The 15,629-nt window shown below is 29.8% G+C and overlaps 1 pseudogene; it reads left to right on the top strand.

Annotated features, from left to right (window-relative positions):
• Positions 1-8,502, top strand: part of LOC124358345 — a 36,237-nt pseudogene extending 27,735 nt beyond the window's left edge.
• The last annotated feature ends 7,127 nt before the right edge of the window (positions 8,503-15,629 follow it).

Genomic DNA, 15,629 nt, shown 5'->3' with positions numbered 1-15,629 from the left:
CAATTCTCTGCTATGTACGTATAAAACCACTTAGTTAAACCATTGCAGACTGCAGGTTTCTATAAAGACAGTATTGAAAGACTTTTGCCACGGTTTTGGTATGATAATCCCTTAAATGTATCTTTGGAAATTAAAATAAGCAACGAATGGGACGAATTTTATTTTCTTATTTCAAAATTGGCCCGTTACTTTCTGGCAGTCTTGCATTTTACCCCTTTGTAGACATATTTGTACCATATTTTTTTATTAGTACTATTAATGACAATGTATTACATTATTAGATCAAGTTCATATCATAGGATTTAAAAGTATATTTATATGACCCTGTGCCGGTCTTGAGTTATGAAACAATAATTTATAAGTTAAGATTCTTGTGTAATGTGTTGTAGAATAACCTTTATTTAAGTGTCTAGGACTCATGTAGGTTCGTATAAATATATATCAATTATGGCCTCTCTTGGATGGTGGACCATTGATATTATTACAAACTATTATATTAGAGGTAGTATTGTGGAATCATGAAGCTAAGTTTGATTATGTTTGTGTTATCTCGGTAAAACTGTGTTTTGTGTATTAAAACCAAAACTGTGAGTGTCTAGGACTCATTGTGGGTTCGTACTATGAAAACATATCAACTATAAACCTGGATGGTGGGGCAGTTTTTTTTCTTCTACTGCAGTTATTCCTATCATTCATCTACGTTCTGGTTACCTCCGGAAAGGGAATAAAAGAGCTCGGGAGGTATAAGTGAGTGAATCACTGTAGCAAATATTATTATATGCACAGTTGGCCCACTGCAGATACCAAGTGATGTTTGTGATTTTGTAACATCACACTGTCATTTTTAGTTTAGTTCCCTTAGTTCTCAATCACACGCGGAGGGTAATGAATTTAGGATGTAGATTAGGAGTATAATGTTTTCTAATAAAGATTTTGACAATATTTATATTATAATCATAAAATTCAGTTTCTTAATTTCAGTTGTTCTATAATTAAATATGCAGACCAATGAAATGAGAAAAACGGAATGTGTTTAAAAATACTTAATAAATAGTAATTATATTTGTAAAGAAAATTCTTCAGTAAACAAAACTTGAGAAACAATAAAGTTTTTTTGGAAAAAATTTCTATTGTTAGAGAAAACCGTGCAATGTAGTGGTTTGTTACTACCCTAACACCCAGCGTAAACACAATGTTCAACTGAGTTTTACTTTAATAATCATCCTCATGTTACTGAGATCTAACCTTGATGTATTGTAGGGCCAGACCGAGTATGGGTGATCATCTTGTATCAGACTTAGCTGACACACTGTCTAAACACAATGTCCAATTGACCCTGAATATTACTGAGATCTAACCTTGATGTATTGTAGGGCAGAGCTGAGTATGGGTGATCATCTTGCATTCAGACTTAGCTGACACTGCCTAAAACACAATGTCCACAATTGACCCTGATATATACTGAGATCTAACCTTGATGTATTGTAGGGCAGACTGAGTATGGGTGATCATCTTGCATCAGACTTAGCTGACATCTGCCTAAACACAATGTCAATTGACCCTTGATATTTACTGAGGATCTAACCTTGATGTTTTGTAGGGAGACTGTGTTTGGGTGATCATCTGTGTATCAAGACTTAGCTGACACACTGCAGTACACACAAAGTCCAATTGATACTTACTTTCAAAAGCCCAACATTGATATTACTGAGATCTAACCTTGATGTATTGTAGGGCAGAAGACTTAGTATGGGTGATCATCTTGCATCAGACTTACGCTGACACTGCTAAAACACAATGTCCAATTTGACCCTGATATTTACTGAGATCTAACCCTTGATGTATTGTAGGGGCAGACGAGTATGGGTGATCATCTTGTATCAGACTTAGCTTACACACTGCTTACACACAATGTCCAATTGATACTTACTTTCAAAAAGCACATTGATATTACTGGATCTAACCTTGATGTATTGTAGGGCAGACCGTAGTATGGTGGTGATCATCTTGCATCAGTCTTAGTTGTTGACACACTGCGTACACACAATGTCCAATTGATACTTACTTTTCAAATCACCCTGATATTACTAGAACTAACTTTGATCACGGGAGTGGCTGAGAGTAGCTATCTTCTCCAACTACCAACAAGAAACTATTGTTTTTTTCCCATTATAACAAACGGGGCAGTGTACTTAATGCAGTTGCTGAATATGTTTATGTATGTATTCCAATTTGGTCACCAAGTAAGAATCAAAATCAATTTTATGAGAAATAAATGTAATAGGTGTATCTAAGAGCTGCATACAATGTAACATGACTGTATCCTACATGTCCATTACAAGATCTGAACTTTTCCATCTAGTTAATGTTGTCATAGAATTAGAATGTCTGGGTGCTAAATCAGGACTGTAAGGGGGATGAGGGAGGTATTTTCCACCCCAATTTTTCAATGGTTTTCACAGGTTAGATGAGCAATTTGGAGGATGTGCATTGTTTTGCTGGAGAATCACATCTCTCATCTGAGATTCATGGGCATTTTTCTCTCTTTCTAATGGCTAGCATCACCTTGTTTAAAAGCAAATCTGAGTTAGTATTAGCTGCTTACTGTATGTTGCTCTTTGAGATAATCACAGAAAACTAGACCTTCAGTGTCCTAAAACACTCCCAATGACTGTTCCTGCTGATGAATTTTTGAATGGGTTTTGGAATTTTTTCTTAAACACGTGAGTTGAAGTGCTTTCACTCCATGCTTATCCTTTTTTGATTCTGGCTCAAAGTAGTGAACCCAAGTTTTCATTCACAAGTAGTTTAAAATTTTGTTAAGGAAGAGCCCATTCTTCTCTTGCATAACATTCATTTTTCCTCTATGCACAACTCTCAACGTTGTTTCCTTGTGTAGCTAAATCCTTTAGGACCCATCTTGCAGTACTTTAGCCTATTTTACAACCTAATGTTATGAACTGCTACCAGTACTAACTTGAACCTTATCAAATAGATATAATTTCTCCACAGACACATGCAGTCAGTCGGCACGAATAATGTCATCATATTTGACTTTGGAAGTGAGGGAGTTTAAACAATGCAAGATGGTCGACCAGAACGGTGTTTGTCAGTCACTTAGTCACATCCAATTTTTGCCTCTAACCACTTTTAAAGATTTGCTCGCGTTCTATAAACCTTCACCATAAATCTCTAGACTTTCTATAGTATATGTATATGTTCACTGGTTTCTCGCCTTCAGCAAGTAGGAAAACGAATTAACAGAACGGTTGTTCTTCAAATTAATGTGGAATTTTCAAAGCGTACTCGTCATCTTTAAAAACGTATTTTTGAGGTTGTAAACAAAAAAAAATGTTTCATTATATCAGTTGATCAGGGCTTATACTAAGAGATGCCACCTTGAAGCCATAATAGTACCAAAAACTTAACCTGCCAAACAGTTTTTCCTTAAACCAATTGTCTCTTTAGTTAATGAATGAACCTTTTTTTAGGAATATTTCTGAGAACTAATACTTGTAATGAGGGTATTATTATGACATCTAGTTTAGATTTTGTGGAACTTCTATTATTCTGATGGTGTTGCTTTTACTGTACAAATCCTTGTTTCTGTATATTGATGGTATCTAGTGGCAATTGCATAGATCTATTTTACGTGTCAGAGTTTGAAATTTATGTGGAAGAATTACTTGTCTGTGGTTAGTTATCTGCCATATACATATGCAGGAGCGGTCATCATAATATACTTAGGAGATGTGTACGTTCATTTCGTTAAGAATTGAAAGCACGAATGCACTAACAATTTCATGAAAAACTATCAATAACCCTAATAACATTGAGGATGTGCAGTTTTACTTGTTCTGTATGTGTAATCTTGAAGTGGTTGCTAATAGGGAACACAACGTTGTATGAAGCATAAGAAAAATAGTTCTTACTATTTAAAGATATTGACATAATTTAGTTAAACCAAAAGTTGAATTACAATTTGTTTTAGTTTGTAAACAATATCCACTATATTGTAGAGTTGTTTGGAACCCAGTAGTGTAGTGTTGTTAATTTGTAGGAGAGTTTGGTCACCTCTGTTCTCAACTCATACACCAATGAGCATCCTTGGCCTCTGGGCTGTGTACGTAGTGGTCATTGGCCTCCCTATAGTATTCATAGTCTTCTTCTGCTGTAGTGGATCTTCATCTCAGGTAACCATACAATAGTTACTTATAATTCAAAATTTAGGAATTTCTAATGCCATGTTAAAATTTTTTATTGAAATACAAGTATGAAATCAAGATGGGAATAGATTATAGCTAAACAATAATTAATAACTAATAAGAATAATGTATTTTAGGGTAGAATTTTGTGTGTAAACCGTAAATTAGGTGGATTGTTCCTCATAAAATAAAAGTAGGGAAATTTAAAACTGATTTGAGAAATTTGAAGTTTTTATATTCAAAAGTATACTTATTATACCAGTAAACCTTTGCTAATTCAGGGATCTTTGGGGATTTTAAGATGCCTGATTACTAAAAATGCTAGTTTACCAATTATTATATTGGAAAATAGTAGTAAAAGATATCCTAACAAGTATAAATTGAAGATTGGGGTGTGAACATAAAAAATAATGGTGAGTGTGCACGTACACGCGTGCTCACACACCCATACAACACACTCACACAAAGAAAAAACACTTCGGGATAATAAACAATTACAAAGAGTTTTAGTAGCTGCCTTGTTAAAAAACTGTATACTATATGTGAAAAACAAATAATTATGAAGGAGACAAATGAAATTACTCAGTATTTCATCTTGAGAACTACTGCATTTAGAATCAAGTTTGTGTTTACTGATTTCATTGCGAAAACCCTAGCAATAGAATATTTCTTTTGGGCAAAGTTTTCAAGTAAAATTTTAGAAGACTAGTAGGCTTGATTTTAAGCTATGAAAAAAAATTCTAATGATTGCATTTTAAAATTTTTCTTTTGAAATGCCAACCATATAGTTTTTGTTTCAAAATTATAAAGGCTCCATTATACCAAGACGTATTCAGAAAGTAAGAACCATTTTGAAAAAGAACTATTATCTCTGAATCAGAAAAAAAGAATTTTTTTTCAAGTGAATTTTAAATTTTACACGAAACATTCAAAACTCTAAACTATTTCTTCCGCATAAATTCCACCAAATTATTCAATACACTTGTAGCGGGTGACCTAGCTTTTTGGAGATGAGGTGGTTTGAGGTTACGATCAGTACCGTTAGTATTGATTGATGCCATGATGTTGAAAAATCACATTTCATCTACAAAAATTATGTTATTTAGGAATTTTATTACTATATTATTTACCTGTATATATTATATCATTGAGTTTCAACCCAAATATTTGGTCAGTGTGATACGTGTCCACCACTGTTGGTACTGATGACGCTACCTTTCAAAGTACTTTATATACAAAAATGGTTTTTTCATATAAAAGTGATTATATTCTGTAATTGTAGTGCTGAAAATGCTGGAATGAATACAATAGGCAAAAAAAGTTTTGGATTTTTTCATCACAAAAATACAGAGTTTGTTTACCTAATAAAAAGTTCCCTGACAAAGCAAAGTTTACTGTAATAAGTTATTGTTATACAATTTTAGCGTAAAAACTTTACTTTTGAGATCTCTAGTTTTCTACAAAGAATATTTTTGTTTAAAAATCAGAATCAATAAATCGAGGGACCCGCAATTTTATTATCTGAAATCTGAATCAAATTTCTTTTGGTATTGGCCCATCACTTAGTAATACAGTATCAATTAGCTAGATAGAAATATAATTAATTTTGGTAAAAAGTGAGTGAGTTGTTGTTTTTATGGATGTTATTGTTTGCATGGCTTGTATACAAGTATAACCTGTATAGTGTATAGGACAATATCTTAATGACTTTCTACATGTTTTGATTTAGTGTTAATTGTACTGAAATTTTTGAAACTACATAGCCCTATAGTCAGCAAGTAGCAGTTAATAATAATATAGTATTGAGGGTAAAAATAATCATAAATATTTAACCTGGCTGTAAAATTCCTCTCTGGGGTGTGGTGTTCTTTGTACCTCAAACTTGTGTCCTTTTATTTATCTTATTTATCTATCATATGTATTATTATAATATAATTTATTATATATGTACATTTTTGTTCAAAAATATTTTCCTTATAAATATATAAAGCAATATAATTCTTTTAAATGTAATCAATGTATGCTTGCAAACATTAAAAAAGTTAATTTAAAGTTTTTGATTTTTACAAAACGTTATGATTGGGGTGATAGGAAAAAAAATGAAAGAAAATATACAAGTGATAAGGCATTTACTTATGAGTTAAACTAAAAAGAAAGAGTTACAAAGTTTTTTTACATATTATTGTAAATACAAACGAAAAAAACATGCTCAGATGATGAACAATTGCAACTTGGCAAAAAAAAGTTAAAAACTTTTATAATTTAATGTTTCCCACTTCTGATTATTCAGTCTTGCTAAACAAAATTTTTTTACCATTTAATTTCATTTTTGCGTGTAACTGTAATTGTACAAATATTAAATGTTACTAAAAAAAATTAATTTCTTGAATACCGTATCCCTATAAGTGATTGTAAAACTTATGATTCCATTTATCATAACAGTAAATAGCTCACCGAAACACACGTTCACAACAAATATCAAAACATACAAATACTATTCGTAAATAAGAAGAACAACATCCTGATGATAGACTAAAAACAGCTTAGTGTGGAATCAGTTATTTGTGGCAGCGCACGCAGCTTGGTGCAGTACGCAAGAGACAGTTCTGGATGAAGATCACCAAAAATATATAGATATGTAATGGGGATATGAAAATGATCTGGAAGTTTATTATTTAAGTAAATTGGATTATTTCTTCTTTCTATTAGTGTCTGGATAACTGATATGATTTGAGGTTATTTTAAAAAATATTAATAACAAAAATCTTAGGCTATGTTAAAAGACCTGATATTGGGCGCTGCCATTAAGTTGCAGGGTTAAAATTCAAGTGATAAAGTATGAAAATGTCATATGGGACCCTGGTTTCTTACTTGGTATTTTTTGTTTCCAGACAGGTCTCCAAAAGGTTAAAAGTGGACTCTCAGTTATCACTAAACTCTTCTATATATTATTGATTTAAAAAAATAAACTGTTTCTTCAAAAATTGCATTAATATTTCATTATTTTGCCGAAAAAATTTGAAAAGAACATTGTATTATAGATAGAAACCAATATTATTAGAATTAAATACAGTTATGAACACTTTAAAGTACACCAGTAACACAGGGTATCCAGTATCAAAACTAGCAACATAAAATATGTAACTTCTTAAACATAGAGAAAAACACAATTAAAAAAATAAATTAGCTATGGCTAAGACAACTGGTGATTTTATTTGAAGAGCTTAATATATTGTTGGTCCTGTTCATATCTTCTTAACAACACTTTTGTCTTAATCTTTACTATTTCATTTTGAAATTTATATTACTTTATATATTTATTATTATTGTAATCTCCTGTCTTTTACAATTTTGTTCTATGTTTTGCTTATAGTACTTATTCATGGAGTTAAATATATATGTTTACTACTTCTACTTCTATTTATGTTGTTAACAAACTTGTGCTCCTCTTTCGTAAGTTATGGGTATAATGCATATCTGTGGCCAGGGCTAGTGTGGTATGAGCACATATAGCACGCAAGAGTAGCTGTCACTGGGTACAAATGCTTTAGTGGTATTATCTCACATCTCAGTTTACAATAAGGGTTTCCTTCAGGGTCTATGTGACATCACAGGTTGTATGTTTCTAAAAGACCATTGCAGGTGGTTTCTTTAAAAATAATTTTTTCAATAAGAGTTTAAAACAAAAATAGACAACCGAAACAGTATAATCTAATAACTTACTAATAATTTAATCAGCACAAGGTTGTTTTAATTTATTAAGTTTAGTTTATTTTATAATTTTAAATAAATCACATTTGACTTCTAATGTAACATTTGTACAAGAAGTTGTTATATACAACTCGGGTCAGCTTGTTGGGTTAGTAACAAGTAAAACTGAGTAAGTCATATTGTGAAGAAGTATTGTACATATCGTAATTTTAAAATGTTTATGACATCTATTGTATAATTTTTGTTCTTGTATTAGTCCACATATGATTTCTGTAATTTTTGTGAATTAACTGTTATTATTATAATTTCTTGAATTTTGTTATCACGTAATAAAAAAACCGTAAACTTTATTTTGCCAGAAAGTACTAAAAATAACATTTAATTTTAATAAATAAAATTTTACATTTTACAGTTTGAGCTGATATTTTAATTGGTTAATTGTAAAGTTATTGATGTATTACATTATTTATATTTTTGAATTTAGGAGAAAGAAGAGCTAGGCAAGACGGGCACAGAAGCAAAGAAGACTGATGAACAAACATACCTGATGATGAGATTGAAGAAATTACAGAAGAAAGAAAAGTAGAGAAAAACGAAGAAGTAGAAGATAAGAAAGTATCATCAACACTGGAAAAAAGAAGAATCAGCAGAAGAGGGTAAGATATATTTATTAAAAATATGTGTTCTTTTCTTTATTGCTCTGTAGAAAATGGAAGGTAGTCGGAAACAGGGCTTTAACTTTGTTGCTCATAACATTTGTACTGTTAATAAAAGAGATTGGTGTGCATGGAATATAGGCAAACACAACATCTCTGTGCTTTAGCTTTTCATTATGGTTATGGGTTATTGGCTTTCATACAAGCTCTGGTTAACCAAGAAATTTTAAGGTCTTCAATATTAAACCCAACAGAGACACACTGATTCAATCTTGAATGTGGAGTTCTTCTTTAAGAGCATTATTCAAACATCCTCCCAATGCAGCAACTTTTCTAGATAATAATTTCTTAGCTTGTGTTAGGTGTCTTACCTTTTTTAATAGAGATTTGTCTTCTTGGCAAAACTGTCAGGTTTTTTTCTTTAGCATTCTTTTTTGGAAGTGGTTGATTACAGAAATTCTACATCAGGAATTGTCTATTGCATCTGCTGGAAGGGCCATCTCTCTCTTGGGAGGCAGGGGAAAATCAGTAAAAAACCACAGTGTACTAAATTTCTATGGTATACAGTAATTTCTTTTTACTCACCCATTTCCTTCGTAGTCTTTCTGTGGATACAACATATAAAATCTGCAATTTTACAGGATAATTAATTTTAACGAAGATGATTTTATATAAGTCTGTAAGCAAAATTACAGATTATGTAACAGGGCCAAAAGTCAAAATATGTTCTTGTGTAGGTAAAAACATACACACAGTAATTAAGGAACCTTTCAAGTCTATTCAACATTTGTGATACAAGAAAACGACTGCTATATATATACAAAAAATAATTAAATACAGTAACTTATTACAAAAAATAAATAACTTGTTTTTATTAAATTTCAAACCTTACCACCTAAGTTAAAAACAGAGTTTAAATATTAACACATGTTCACGACAATTGTGATTTTAATTGATTTAAAACATTTTGTATGTATTTTAAACTATACTGTATATGTAAAAAAAACTATTAAAAATGTTTTTTTTTTGTTTGTGTAAAAAGCAATTATTTAAAAATCAATTTCTGGAATGCCTGTATTATAATTTTGATGTCTATTGGAAATTACGGCTGGGGTTAAACCCAACTTACAGATCATACAAAGTGTGGGGCTCTAGAAACCGCACACATCGGCATGAACTATATTAATGAGCTTTTAATTACAGGCAGGTAATCTTGACACAGAGTTAAATCTGTTGCTTTTTATCCATTTCCATGGTAACTTTAAATTTACTGACTGGAACCTCCTTACCTTTCTGGCAGAATTTGTTAAATAGTTTGTATTCTTAAAAATTTATGAATAGTTTTTTGCCAGATGAATACTATTTTTTAGTTTGTGCATTTTAGCTTGATGCTGTACAAAAGAGTGTCACACTCCAAAGAGTCACACTTTGTCTATTAAATGGGAATGGAAAAATATAATACAAAGTAATTATAAATTTCTGTAATTAAAAAAAATACCCAGTTGGTTTTTTTTAGGTGTACGTAACAAATAGATAAACTTTGTAGATAAATTAATTTACATGTTAAATCCACAGCTCAATGTATTGTCTAAATTTACACCACCCAATAATTAATTGAAAAACCAAAATCATTACTACTTTCAATGGATTTTCTTGATAAGAAAAATCGTTATAGGTTCTGTTTTACTGGCATGACTGACTGACATCAAATTCCATTCTAAAGAAATGTTCATGGAACGCTCTCTTCCTTTAACTTTCAGAATTCTTGTGTCAATATTGAAATTTAAAAGTGTAGTCATTATCTGCCCAATTAGGAATACAGTAGTATTACAAGGTAAATAAAAAGAAAAATCATTAACTCCACAACAAACCAAGAAATGTTTAACTGTACCCTAGGAGGACACCTGAGTTTTGCCATTGACAAACCATTTGTTCCATGTGTTAGACCAAATTAGATGTTTATCAATTAATTGTTGTTCTTTATGTTTTATACCATTGCAGTTTTTCTAGCAATAATTCATGATTGATATATAGCCAATAGATTTTACTAAGATCTCATATTATTGTTGAAGATTTTGAAACAATTGTTTTTCCAGAATTTTGTTAAAATACTGTTGAATATTTTGTCTATTGCTAGCTTTTATTGTATCTGATTTCTTAAGAAACACAATATTGCTCTTTGCGTATAAGATCATTCTGATGAAAAATAATCGTGTTAGCTGAATCTTTTAAAACAACATTCAAAAAATTTTAGGATTATATCACTACTAAAGGAAATATGGCAGTAACTAGCGGAATCTGCTTAGGTTGTCCTTTTTGCACACTGGCACTGTTTTAATAAATTTCAATGCTTTAAAGAAATGTCCTTTTAAACATACATCGAGTTGGAAAGATAATTTATATTGGGCTTTCTATTATTGTGAGATATATCAATTTCTTTTATAATATTATTCAAACGTAATAAGAGCTCTAAAGAAGCTTGTATTATAAGATATGAGTTGTTAAGAACTAACTACATCATAAACATGTTTTCAGGGGGTAAGGGGAGAGAGGGGCCCCAGGAAAACCTGCAGGTGGTGCAGTGGTGATGCTCCATCTTCTCCCCGGAAACGCCTCTTCACGGAAAGACTGATAGGTTTAACTGCCTGCCACTCAATAGTCATGGCCTTTACATTTCCCATGTAGTTTTTCATGTTTACTGGTGGGCAAAATGTATGTATCTTAACGAGCTTTACAAGACATTTTTACTCGTACTCTTTTTATTTCATTCTTGTACACATTTATTGGTTTTGTAAAAAAAAGATAAAACTAAGTGCATAAACCTAATCTTACTTCCAAACTGTATCTGCTAATATATAAACACTAAAATTGTTTTTATCCAAACAATTCTTTAAAATGTGTATACTGTATCTTTTTGTTGTTAAAAATCTGGTGTTTGTCAAAACAAACATGTTACTTGAAACATGGATGATTTCATTACTGTTTGCGATTGAAATTTAGCAGACCATGAATCATTTAGTACATGTATTTTATAGTGTATTTATGATGTTAAAAAACCTGTACATTTTGTTGATAACTATCAATTTTCAATTCATGTGTTTCGAAAATTAAAACATATTTTTTAGTATTTATTTGCTTTTATTGTATTGTTATCAATATATTTTTACTCACTTACTGTGGACTTTAAAAAGTGGTTGCAGGAAGGGAAGCATATTTCTGGTTAGTTTATTGACGTTTTATCAGTGACCATAATGAACCTTATAAAATTTTGATTTGAGGACTGTTTTAAAAAAAAACTAGTCTGTTGGTGTGAGTGTTCGTTAGTCTTGGTTCAGTCTCTGAGGAACACATTTTTATACTATTTTAAGTTAGTTGGAGACCAAATATATATATTATATATTTATAGCTTATGTTTAAAGTAATATATTATTAAATCTGGCTGTAAGCTGGTTACGTAAAGTTGATGTGTAGATTAGGTTTTTCTCATGTTGTATTATTTTTAATGAATTTAGTAGTAGTAAATTTTTAGTTCACCTGGATCATATATTTTGCTAAATTCCGTAGTTGTGTCATAAATACATTATGAATTTTCTAAAAAATGAGTATATTTGGAACATTTAGTGTAAAAATCTCAAATTATTCAATTTGTTGAAATTCTTTTTTTTTATTTGGCTTTAATATAAAAGGACCGAAACCTTCAAAATTCAAAAGTCTATGTCAGATCATGAGGCAGTTGTGATTTAGGTTAAGTTAGCCAATATTGTAACCGATTGGTCTGTTTCATTAATATTTCTCACATCTATAACTGCACGTGATTGTTGTACATATGTTCCATTTTAATTCATTCAGTAACAAAAAGGTTTTGTGTTGTATATTTCATGTTTGATGCAGTGAAAAATAGCATACTGTTACATTGTATAATATAAACTTGCTTTTTTTTTAGATTGTACAGTTTGATAAACCAAGATGAGGTTTTGGTTTTCATTGTTTTAATTAAGTTTTGGATGGTGAGTGTGGTGAAAGTGAGTTCATTGCATCAAATTGTGAATTACCTAGCCTTATTGCGTTAAGTGAAACTTGTGTTTGATGAAGTATTTATGTTATTTTCAGTTTGTAATAAACATTTATTATGAAAAGATTTATTTTCAAATGGTCCACTACCATTAAAATAATTGGTTTCAATTAAGTTGCACAAAAATCTATTATACACAGAGAGAGAAAAAAAGAAAATTATTAATGAACATATGCAGTAAAATAGTCTTAATTATCTGTAGACTTTTTAAATAAGAAAAAAACTGTTAGAAGAAACTGTGACAGTTAAAAGCCGTTGATTTGTTTTATCTATTACAGAATAACTACTCCACCATAACGTCTCTGAGATACAGGGTTTTCTTTACTTGATTGATAACAATTGCCATTTTTTTGTTGCAAAAAATATATCATTTTAGTGATATTTGTTGTAACATTTTTTCCACTCATACAGTCAATTTTTCTATATATATTTTGATTACATACAATGTCTCCGAAAATCACTACTTTCAAGCTATATTTTAGTAGAGGTACAATGGACGACAATTGTGGTGTAGTACGTAGCGCTGGAAACAAGTAATACTATACCTCTGTGCTGGCCCCACCAGCCGACCACTAGCAGATTGTTCTTATAAGTTATATTATATATATATATATTATATATTAGATATATATATATATATATAAAAGTACATAAACTAAAAAGTAATCCAGAATTTATAATTGACTTGTATTTTGGTAACTGTTCTAGCAGCAGAAGAATGTCAATGCACAAAATATATATGTTAGAAAATATTGGAACTGCTAGCTAAATTTCATTTACAAAACTTGCAATAGTTTATTAATTTGATTTTTTATGTTTGGGTTTTCCATACACAAAGTATGATAAAATATATTTTAATGATCTGTAATATTTACCGTACAACCACTTAGTTGTTGCAGAGATTTTCGTACATAAATACAGAAAATATGTATGGCTAACAATAGGACTGTGGTAAAGTATGATCATGAAAATTAAAAACTACGTCTGAATAAAATGTCAACGGGTTTTTTGGTGCTAATGGTAAGAGGAGATGGCATTGTGTAAAATCAATATGTGCTTCAATAAACAGAATAAATAAAAGAAAACAAGCAACGTTTTTACTCACAAGTTTTTACTAGTCTAGAATGGCCAAAACAATATTTGGTAGGATGATTTTTAAAACAATGGACGTAAGTACTGCATCACCTACACAAACACACAAAAAAGAATCTATTTCTCTTTATATTTCACTTAATTTAGTTGCACCTTTGCTTCTACTGTGAATACTTTTTTTATAACCATTACAATAAATATTTTCGTACTGTATAGCCATACAGTAACATGCAGCCAATAAATCTTCACATTCAGATTTATTTATTGAACAATCATTGACACTAACGTAATTTTGGGTTACAAAGTTGGCAGTAATAAAGAGTTTACTTTTACGTTAAAAACTAAAAATAATGGGAAAGGGGTGGTTGTTAATCCAAGTCATGCTATTGTTCAATTCTGTCGCAATTAAAATTGTGTTCTAATATTTCTGGTTTGTCAATTATTGCTTTTATTTTGTGTTAAACAATGTTATAAACATATAAGAAATACTTATAATACCAAATAATTTTTAAAATGTTTTAAAAATAAAAATTTAAAAAAATTATTTTTAGAATAAATCAATTTTTTTATAAAAGAACAAACTTACTAGCTATAAAATCACTTTCTTAATGGTTATGTAGTTTTATATATAGTTACAAAAAATATATTTCACTGATATGCTTTTTTTTTTTCACTTATGAAATTTTTTGTGAAATTATTACTACACAAAAATTACTCCAGGCAAACTATACCTATACAGATATTTGTTTATTGTTAAGTTGTGTCATTTTTGTATAGCTTAGCTTTAAAAAATATTTGTTTTACCATTCCAGTAAGGGGATTAAAATTACAAATTTAGTACAAAACTTCCAACAAATTTTATTTTTATCTGATGAAAATTTTCTTGTGATTATCAATTATACTATTTCTCACATTACAGCTATAATCTACAGTTACATGGTAAAAAAGATGTGTAAACACATATTTTTTTTGGCAATGTATACATTTTTTGGCTTGTAAAGTCCTGATGACAGAGTGACCCATTTCCATCTTTTATTATTGCAACAAATGTAGAGTGTTAAATATTAACATAGGTATAAATAAATGAAAGCAAATTATTATGTACTAAAACTATCATAATTTGTTAATTTGATTATATTATCTACACTTTTTCATGGACAAAAAAAATAAAAAAAAATTTGCTTACTTTTGATCAGCTGTTCATCCCTGAATAGAATAATATGCTTCAATACTTTAAAAAAAGCATAGAATTTCAAATCAAATATTGTTTCACAAAATTTATGATATTTCTTTTACTTTGGAAAAGTTAGTCAGTTCTCTAAAGTCTTTCCATTAACGTTCTAGTAGTTTAATACTAGGGATTTTCAAGTATCATCAATTACAAATTAGAGATACATTGGCAAATATATATTTAGTGACCAAACCAACCATAATACAATACGAAAACAAAAAAACAACAGAAAAGAAACATACAAGAAAATAAAAGAAAAAAAAAAATTGATAAGCATCTTTATTAAAAATTGTTATCTTTAAAGTTAAGGCCTATATTTAGACTTTAAAAAATTCAGTAGCTAAGTGTGCTGGGCCACTTTATTTTGAAATTTACAACAACAAAAAACATTTTAGATTGTTACTGAAACCTATAAAATCAAATGGGACGTGTGATTGTTTGCTAAATTAAATTAAAAGTATATTATATAGCCAAAAACAAAACCAAAAAATTTCTGTTCAAATGTTTTGAAAATGATTAGAATATTATCACCCAGAAAAATTATGTCAGTATAAAACGTGCCCCATTTATTAGTTTTATTTTGACATTATGATGTTGTTGAAATTCTAATTAGTGTCAATTATAAAATCAACTGATTATAAATATAATACTATTAAGAAATT

This window comes from Homalodisca vitripennis, chromosome 3 (assembly GCF_021130785.1).
Source record: "Homalodisca vitripennis isolate AUS2020 chromosome 3, UT_GWSS_2.1, whole genome shotgun sequence".
Classification (NCBI taxonomy): domain Eukaryota; kingdom Metazoa; phylum Arthropoda; class Insecta; order Hemiptera; family Cicadellidae; genus Homalodisca; species Homalodisca vitripennis.
This window is presented reverse-complemented; position numbering and strand designations above follow the sequence as displayed.